Genomic DNA, 10,265 nt, shown 5'->3' with positions numbered 1-10,265 from the left:
ATTTAGAGACAGGGTCTTGCTGACTTGCAATGTGCCTCGCTAAGTTGCTGAGACTGGCTTTGAACTCACAATCCTCCTGCCTCGGCCTCCCAAACTGCTGGGATTATACCATCACACTGGGCAATTTTTGAAAATAATAAACCATAATCTTATATGATTTTACTTAAAGAAATGGACGACAGTATTTCTTTTTGCAGCCTGTGCTGGTACTTAAAAACTTACCTGATTATAACTTAACTGGTGTCCACTTTCCACAGTAGGTCTTAGAGAACTTCCTGGCTGTTCTAAATGTGTTCCATTGTGTAGCATCATTCATCCCCGCAGCTCTCTATCAGGGTGTTCTGGTCATTTCTAACATGCTACTCTTTCAGGCCATGCTTCAGAGGACCTCCTCACACCTAACTTTGGTTGTTTCCAAGAGTGTTTCTGTGAATAGATGCCCAGCCCTGGGGTTCCTGCGTTGAGTAATGAGGGCCCTCTTTTTACTCATTTGCTATATGAAATGTCAAGACCCTTCACACACCCTGAATTTTTCTTTTCTGCAATCCTCCCCTCATGTTCCCCTTTTCTCTGTTTCCACGCCTCTCAAAATATTTTTAAAGCAAGCCCCAAATGGTAACAGGTGTTGGGGGGAAGCGATGCTCCAGCTTTGAAAGGAAGCAAAAGTAGATCATAGCTGGATTCCTTTTTTCCTCAGAGCAACTCTGGCTGCCTGTGAGCGAACAAAAATAGCTTCCTCTCTCCCTGGAGTCAGCGGCCTGTGACTTCCGGCTGATGTGACGGTTCTCCTGGGAGAGCCAAAGCCCGGGCTTGCTTTGCTTTGCTCCTTAGGTGGCCTGGCCTGCAGAACACAGTAGTCATGGAGACTCTGCTGGGTTGGGTGTCATGGATAATTGGTGGTGGTAGAGCATCCTGTAAGCCTCTCATGTGACCCTCTTGGCAATTAAATGAATTCTCTAAAACTCTTGAAAACTAATATTATCGTCACAGGATACAGCATCTTAGTGAGGCCAGATGAATCATCCTATGTTGGGAAAACTTAAGAATCAACAAGTTCTACTCCAACTTCTCCAACTTAAATTATTTATTAACATATATATCTCCCCAAACCCTGCATTTTGTAATTTTTGACATTTTTCTCTTGGTTAAAACTGAGAACACACATTCAGAAATGCAGATCTCACCTAGATGGGTGTCTCTGACATTTTTGCTTTTGTTTTTCTTGGACCACAGCTAAATGAGAGATCTGTGTCACCACAGCTGAAAGATCTAAAAGGAACCTTCCCAGAAGGCCAAAGTCGGAGAGCATTGTCCGGCTCCTGGCCGATTTTGCTAGCTCTGTCCAACAGAGGGCAGTACGTTTCTCTCCTTGGCCTGCTCAAGTTTGGAAAATATTCAGGGAAAACAGATGATTCTTAGAATCTCAGAATTCAAATGCCTTTCTCTTTATCAAAATCATTCTTGGTGCACTTCTAAGAAGAATAGATCCGTGAACATTCCAAACACAGGATGGGTACAGGAGATTTAAGTACCCCTTATGGTAGACGTGGTCACATCACTGAGACTCAAAACTGAACAGAGCAAAACAGTTTCTTAAGTGTCTCAAAGTCAGTTCTTTTTAACTGCTTTGTATTTTTAAATTTTCATTTGTTTAGTTTAGTTTTAAGACTCAGGCTGGTCAGAAGAGTTGGTTTTGGAAGTTTAATATCTATAAATAGTTTAATCTCTTCCCAACATTTATTTTCAAGTATTTTCTTATGGGGGAAAAAGGAGAGGTTAGAGGCCTGAGGGGTTTGAGGGCTAGGAAGGGGTGCAGGAGCAAGCTTATCTTGTTTTGTTGATGGAAGGGCCAGACGCTCTTGGCAAAAAGATGTGTCATCAATTCCAAAGAATCCAGCGCCGCTGTCTCCCTTAGATTGGCACATTGATTCCCAGCATAATGAAGAGTTGGGTCCAATGCCAATCACTGTCTGACTGCCAGTTAGAGTTTCCATCCTTCAAACTCTACCACAAGGGAAATAGGGCTGAGAAAGAAGTGTCTGGAGAAGTCTGGGAAGGAAGGAGGAAGAAGGGAAGAGGAGGGAACACGAGGCCAAGCCTCAGCTTTATTTCACTCTGGATTCCTGTGCAGACAGGGAGGCGACCTCCTGGAAGGCCCCAGCCTAGGTGGCTGGCTTACTGAGACAGCATCTGAGACCTGACCCTGGTTTCCACTGCTTTCACCCCAGTGGTGGCCTGTCTCCCAAGACAGCTCTAGGAGCCATTCCTGGTGTTGGTACGGGAGGGAGGTGTCCTCCCAGGGCCCTGGCTCCCACTTCCCCCTTCAACCAATAGATCGTGGCAGAAATCACACTGCACTACCTCCGGACTTTAAGAAGGCCTGGCGGATTCCACTTGTGTGCTCCTGGAAGATGCCTACCGCATCCGCAGGGCTGCTCTATTGGGGAGGATGAGGCTCCTCGTGGAGGGAGAAACCACGTGGAGGAGAATCAAGATCCTAGATCAGATGGCTCCTGCACCACAATGCATGGGACACCGTGAGCAGACCAGCAGAAGAGCCACCCGGCTGAGTCCAGTCAACCCGAGGAATCCTGAGGGACAATAATAAACACTTTCAAGCTGGTAAGGCGTGGAGTGGTTTGGTACCCAGGGTTAGGCAGCAGAAGCACGTGCCCTGTTGCTTCAGTGCTTTCTGGTTGAACAGTCTTGACAGCCTTCAAAGCTTGGAGGCTGGTTGTCATGGGAACCAGGCCTCCACTCTGCAGGCACAAAGGAGGACCCTCTGAAGTATGCTAGTGGGGCAGAGAATGGGTTTTCTCTGGAGACCTGGCTTCTAGGCCTGGCTCTGCTACCAAGGAGCTGCATGACCATGTTCAAATACATTTCTTCATTTGAAAAAGATACTGGCTGAACACTTAGGAAGGCTCCCACTTTCCCGTTGTTTTTCTATGGTGGACATTATGAACCAATTGTGATTTTACTGAGCCTAGACTTGGCCTCAGAATCCTTCTTAAGACAGCAATAACCTTCTGATCATAGTTGGCTCATCAGATGATTCCTATTTGCTACCCTGGTCTAGATGATTTCTAAATCCTCTTCTAGTGCTTTCAAAAAAAAAATTAAATAAAATCACCAACAAGGAAAATACGATGGCTGTGGAGTAGGGCAGATCATTTCCTACTAAAACCCTTTGCTTCCTTGCTCCTTAGAAGTATCAAAAAGACCTTGTGACCTTGTCTCTCTCTTCAGCCTTTTCTCCCCTAGTGTGCAGCCTGCACCCTGTTCTCAGATGGGGAACTCTCATGCAGTGACTTCTTAGTTGCTTATCTACTCAACTGCAAACTCTTGGGGCCAGAAGCAAAGTTGTGTCCATCAGTAACCATCCAACGCCCTGCACCAGCCCAGAATCCACCACAGTTAGATAAATGGGAGATGAGTGACTTATAGAAAAATTAACAAAATTACAATTGACACCCTCTTCACTGCCCAGTATTTTAGCTGTTCTTTGGGGATCTAGCCTCTTCCAGGCATCCTCAGCACAGGATATGTGCAGGCTTGTGTGGGTGTGTGAGCTTTGCAACTAGAGAGCCTCCAGGAATCAGGTGCAATGTGGAGTAACCTAACAGAGTCCAAAGAGTCTCATAAAATTCTAGATTAATATCACCAGGGTCATGAACTTAAATGCCTGCAGGAGAGCACAGTGCACCTACCCCATCTGAAGGTGTCAACCCTGTAGCACTCCTGTCCATGGCTGCTCTGCTGGGTTACGAGTCCCTGCATAGTCTGTGTGGCTTCTGTCCCCAGCATCCAGGATGGTGCTTGGCACTGAGCTCTTTGTTGAACATAAAAATGAACCTCTTAGGGTAGCCTTTTAGAACCACTGGAAGAACCAGCAAAGAAAAATGAGAGGTAGGGAGAGATAGGAAAAGGCAGAAGAGATTAAAACCAGCTATACTTCATTAAGGGTCTGCTAAGTGCTTGGTGTGATATTCAAATTTTTTCCTGCTTTATTTTGCTAAGCCCCAAAAGCAAGAACATGACCACAATTTATAATCCTTATATGAGAAATGAGAGCTCAGAGAGCTTATGTATATTACCTAAGGTTACACAACTAGAAAGTGGCTGAGCCAAGATTTTAGCTCTGTCTGCCTTTATACTTTTTCCCATTTGGACAGTTCTGAACAACTCTGCCTTCCCAGGACTAGCTTATGAGACTGTGTTGTGAACTTTCTTCTTCTAAAAATTGGACATGATAATGGTGTCTACTTCATAGGGTCATTGTAAGAATGAAATGAGTTAAAACATGTAAAATGCTCAGAACGGTTAATAAGTGCTATAAGTACTAATAGCACTTAGTAAATGCTTCATTTTAAAACTAGCATTTTGTTCATTTTAGTTGTTTTTCTTATTTCTGTTGTATTTCTTCTTTTGTTTTCTTTCTGTTTTTTTGTTTACAATTTTTATGTCAATTTTATTGACATTAACATACAGTAAGTCTGACATTAACATACAGTAAGTCTTACCGATCTTGGATGTGCATATGTGGTACTGGGGTTTGAACCCAGGACCTTGTGCATGCGAGGCAAGCACTCTACCAACTGAGCTATATCTCCAGCTCTTATTTCTGTTTTATTTCTTTATTACTCGACCACTCCACTTTGTCCCATCTTGACTGCACTAGGAGCAGGGTGCCACCCTGGTAAGTTGCCTAAAATTCAAAATCTGCACTCTGTTTTTACATTTAATTTTTAATTTTTTTTAGTCTGTGTTGTTGCTATTACTTTTTGTTTTTAAGCATCCATGTGAAGCAGAATTTCATCTTCTACAAATGGGGTAGGGAAGTTTTGGTACATGAGATGCTGTCAGTGATGAGAAGCAATGGTCTGAGAGAGAGGACACAGGGGTACAGCTCTCCCTGATGAGCTGCATAATCCTGGCAAGCAACTGTCAGCCTCAGTTTCCCCATTTATAAAATGAAAACAGCAGTTGACCGTGTCTGACTCTCTCGGAGCTGCTTTATGCAGATGCGTACGGTGGACACACGCGAGGCCCATCCCGGGGGGCTGCAGGTTCCCTGGAAGCAAGGACAGACAACCCTTGGGGCAGACGAACATCGGGGAAGCAGACTGCGAGCGCATCTGAATAATGAAGCGTTATTTAAATAGATCTGTGGTCCTGTGAGTTGGAGAACTCATTTCCCACCGCACACCATTCTCCTAGTCAATGGGGCTTGACTTGATTATCCTTCCTCCCGGCTTCAGGAGATGCGGGCAACATTTGAGATTTGTTAAAAATTATCTAAATAAGATTGTCCCATCCTCCTCGGCGATGGCTCCGGTGAGTGATGGGGCTTTCCTAGGGCAATTTCGTAGGTGGATGTAAATCTGAAAAACAAAAAATACACTTGCTGTGTCTCTCTATGCAGGGCTGGAAGTGTTGGAGATAGAACGCTTCCTATTTTAGAGGAAAAAATAAATAAATAAAACAAGAATTTAGCTGGGCACCGTGGTGCACACCTGTAATCCCAGCAGCTTGGAAGGCTGAGGCAGGAGGATCGCGAGTTCAAAGCCAGCCTCAGCAACTTAGTGAGGCCCTAAACAACACAGCAAGACCTTGTCTTAAATAAAATATTAAAAAGGGCTGGAGATGTGGCTTAGTTGTTAAGAGCTCCTGGGTTCAATCTCTAGTACCAAAAAAAAAAACAAAACAAATTCAAGACTAAAGAAGCAGCCTCCCTCAAGAGTCAAGAGTCCGCCTCACTGCACAGAGGGAGTCTGCCCAACACACCTGCACCCAGCAGGCTGGTGATTTTATTGTTCTATGTGTAGGAACAACTTGAAGTGTTTTGAACAAAGAAATCACTATTAAAAATAAATTAATGAAAATGTTATTTAAATATAAAATTTTAAAATAAAGAATGAACCTATATTACAGATCCCAAATGTACATTAGGGTAAATTTGAAAAACAAAATGCAGAAAATAAAACCACCCACTCCCATCCCACTCAGAAATCACATTTCAACCATTTTCTTGACACCTCTTTTAATGCGCATACATAAATCTACATAGAAATGCACCGCAAATCGGATCGGGCTGGATATATGGTCTTGTGCATTTTTTTTTTTTTAACCTAACATTATCATGTGGGCTTGTTTCTTCAGTATTGTTGAATAGCTTTCAAAATCATGATTCTTAATGGTTGCATAATTTCATCAGATGAATGGAGGATGATTTTATTTAAATACTTCCTGGTTGTTGAGGATTTAGATTAAATTGAAATAACTTTTCAATGAGAGAAAGAAAGAAAGAAAAAAACCCTGACACTATTTATGAGACAACAATGATTTCTCATCTTGCATGAGCGGCCAGCAATAAAAGTCAGCGACAGGGTCTGCATGTGATGAAAGTTCCAGAAATGGCCGGAAAATGGATGGGAGGAATCGTGAGGGAGGGAGGGAGTTATTAGAGTTTATTATTTATATGGTACAGTAAATGTATACAGCACGGGACTTGTCAGCAATTTACAACAGCCCAGGCACCTCGGAGCCAGGCAATGCTGAACGGTGCTCATCCTGGAGCATCCTTAGAGGACATGGAGAGGCAGCCAGCCATTCCTGATGGAGAAGCTCCCCAGACCCTCTTGTCTTGGGATGACTTCTGCTTCCAAGGACTTTCTAGACCCCTGACAATTCAAGGGTGTGTGTGTGTGTGTGTGTGTGTGTGTGTGAGAGTACATATGCGTGTACATATGTGTGTATGCTCACAGACATGCAGGGGAGAGGGGACAGAGTAGAGTGAGATGAACACTTCCTTTATAGCTTCTGTGGTTCTACCTCCCAGGACAAGCCTCCCACGGCTGCACCCTGATGATCCTTGGTAACCTGAGAATCCCACAAACCCAGGAAGCCTCTCTGGTTCATGCACACCAGGCAGGGACTCTTATCTCCAATCTACAGTTAAAGAAATAGAGTCAAAGAGAGGTGCAACCACATAACAAGGTTTCTCTTTTCAAACGACAACCCCAGACTAAAACTGAGGACTCCAAATCATGGAAACACCCAGCTGTCTCCATGAAGTGGCATATTTGAGTATCTCCGTTCCCCTTTCCTGTTTACATTCACTTGAGAAGCAAAGTCTCTTTGGCGAAGTAGGGAGAGGTGGTGAGGAAAACACTCTTGCTCTTAGGTCCATAAATGGGACTCCCTTTAAGCTCCCCAGAACCTTTGGTTTTTCTCTCATGCTTCATTTTTCCCTAAAGCACCTATCCCTTCTAACACAGCCTAGATTTTACTTAAAATCCAAAATGTCTCCCCATTAGAACTAGAAGTACATTCTTTCAAAATGAGGTTGAGATAGTAGGATTTAACAGTAAGAGCCATTGTTTATTGAGTATCAAAAATTTTCCAAATTTTAATTCTGATTTTTTGGAGGTAAGAATTCTTACTTTGCTTTTTCTGTCATTGTGTTTGCAGTGCTGCAGTGCCCAAGGCCTCACACGTGCCAGGCAAGCACTCTACCACTTAGCTACCTTCCCAGTCCTTTTTAAAAATTTTATTTTGAAGCAGGGTCTTAATAAGCTGCCTAGGCTGCTCTTGAACTTGTGACCTTCCTGCTTCAGCCTCCCACTTAGCTGAGATGGCAGGCATGCACCACCATGCCTAGCTTTTACTGCATCTTTACTGGTGAAGAAAACGAAAGTTCAGAAGGGTGATCCAAACATCTGAGTCACCAAACTCAGATGTTGGCAGAGAAGGGATATAGTCCAAATCAGCCTGAGTCTAAAGCTACTTCCCCTTATATTGCACTACCTTGAGAGGCTGATGAGTGACACTTGGGTCACTTGGTACCTAGTTATGTCCTTCCTACCTGGAGTCTAAGTGATGGGTTGGGAAAAGGAGGCAGGTCTCAGATCCCAGAACTTCTAGGAAGAGGTATATATACTCACCAGGCTCCTGAACCACCATTTCCCCTCTATTAGCAAATCCCTTGGCTCACTTCTTTCTCTGACCCCCCCCCCGCCACTTCTTGAAGGCATATATTTGGACTTTCGTACAGGTGCTTATGAATGGGCTTATCAGATGCTGCTCTGGGTGCCAAGAGCCAAAGAACACCTGGCAGCCCAGTAAGGGTGACATTCAGAACACTGGACAACACCTCAGTCAAGTTTTACCCACTTCTGCGTCCCGTTGAGGTAGAATCAAGTCCCAGATATAGCCATATTCCTAGATAGAAAAATGGAAGTTTTTGCAAAATGTGCTAGACCAACTAGAGTTGCATCACCCTGTAAGGCCACAGCCTGTTTTCCTGCACGCATTAACTTAGAGGTAGACGGTCCCTTGGGGAACTGGGTGGGAACCACAACCCCACTCTTTGCCAGATCCTTTAGCTTTGTGGATTAATGAATTTTAAATAACACCTGAAGATGCTCATCAAAAAAAATTTTCTCCTGCAACGACGTGTGTAATCCCAACAAGACAGGGATGCAGTGGAGGAGGTGGAGGGCTCCGTCCAATGGGCCAGCTAGTCTTTCTTCCTCCCTCAACCCCAGTCCTGTTTTCCTCTCTTGAAAGCCCAGGAAATCCTGGAAAACCACTGATTTAGGTCATCTGAGGCTGGGGAAGGAAGATGCCTTCCCACAGCCCAGAAGTGGCAGAGTCACCCCAGAAGTCTCTATCTTCATTTCAGATGGGAGGTAGAACCTCTAAAAAATAGGAAATAGGTAAAACCAGGAAATCAGCAGTTGTGACTCTGCAAAGGCTATACTTAGGCCAACACAGTCCCTGTGTCCCAGCCCACTGACAGCAGAAGCAACTTTACTGGGTCACCCACATGGGCGGGAGAGGAGGATTATGATGTGGAATTGGTGGTTTCTCCGTACAGTGGCTCTTCTTCTTCTACTCTATCTTGCTAGGAACTTCCTGATATTTATACCAGCTTGAAACAAATACTGGATTAAAATTTCTAATTCAGGGCTGGGGTTGTAGCTCAGTGATAGAGTACTTGCCTAGCATATGTGAGGCACTAGGTTCAATTCTCAGCACCACATTAGAAAATATATATATTTTAAAACAATTTTAGCCAGACAAGGTGATGCATGCCTGTAATCTCAGCAGCTTGGAAGGCTGAGACAGGAGGATTGCGAGTTCAAAGTCAGCCTCAGTAACTTAGGCAGGCCCTAAGCAACTTAGTGAGACACTGTCTCCAAATGAAATATAAAAAGGGCTGGGGATGTGGCTTAGTGATTGAATGCCCAATGGTCTAATTCCCAGTACTCCCCCCCCCCAAAAAAAATTATAATTCATATGGCTGATTTTATTCATTCATTTATTCTGAAAATATTATTGAGTGCCTTCAAGGGGCCAAACTCTGTCCTAGACACTGGAGAAATGGTAGTGAACAAGACAGATCTAAATCATGTGTGTTTCCCCCTTCAATCTGAATTTTGACAATTAGAAACATTATTATTCCTCTGGAAAGTGAGGGGTATATTCACCCAGAACCTTCTCTTGTGCAAATGTCCCAAAATTGATGTCTTTCCTCCAGGGAAGAGACTTTTTTCTCTGAACTTCTTCATGCCAGCAGAATGGTTATTTTAAACTGTGCTTTAAAAAAAAATCCAGATTTGCTGCACTACTTACAACATGAATTTCAAACAGTTTATGATCAAATGGCATTTTTTTTTAATTTGTCTTGATTCATGTGAAAGTAATTTAAATTCACATTAGTATTCTGGAAACTGATCATTAACACTTTTTAACTGATTTTGTAAACACATTTTCCTTCCAAAATAAACATAAACAGGAAAGGAGAACGCTCAGTGTTGCTGAGGCATGAAGACACACACCCATTAAAGGGGAAGGACAGAATCCCCCGGCGTAAAACGGTGAAGGCATCTGAGAGTCGTTTCATCAGCAACTCGCTTCATGAAAAATCTGCAAGAAAAATGTGAATAACTTCAGATTTGCCTGACGGGGGGAATTTCAAGCTGTGGAGTTGTTTATGTGTCTATCACGGATCATTGCAAATAATTAAGATGGGGTGGGAGGGGGGGCTGACTAACATTTGACAAGGCAGGAGGGGGACAACATGTGGCAGGGATGAGCCCAGTGTCTGGGCTGCCTCCATCTGGAGATATGCAAAATTGCAAAGGTTTGGGGGTCCATCTCTCTTCCCGTCAATGCTGGGATCCCCTCACCCACATTGCTAGTGGGTGGCTGCCCTATCCCTACCTGGACACCTTCAGGGCCACTCAGTTTGACCTATG

General features: G+C 43.8%; 1 non-coding gene across 1 annotated transcript; it reads right to left on the bottom strand.

The window, feature by feature from the left end:
- Window positions 1-4,535: 4,535 nt before the first annotated feature.
- On the bottom strand, window positions 4,536-4,616 carry Trnaa-cgc (transfer RNA alanine (anticodon CGC)). Its single transcript has one exon. It is a non-coding gene; the product is annotated as a tRNA-Ala (tRNA).
- Window positions 4,617-10,265: the final 5,649 nt, after the last annotated feature.

Source organism: Callospermophilus lateralis, chromosome 2 (genome assembly GCF_048772815.1).
Source record: "Callospermophilus lateralis isolate mCalLat2 chromosome 2, mCalLat2.hap1, whole genome shotgun sequence".
In the NCBI taxonomy this organism is placed as follows: domain Eukaryota; kingdom Metazoa; phylum Chordata; class Mammalia; order Rodentia; family Sciuridae; genus Callospermophilus; species Callospermophilus lateralis.
Note: the sequence above shows the minus strand (reverse complement) of the source record. Positions and strands in the feature narration are given on the sequence as shown.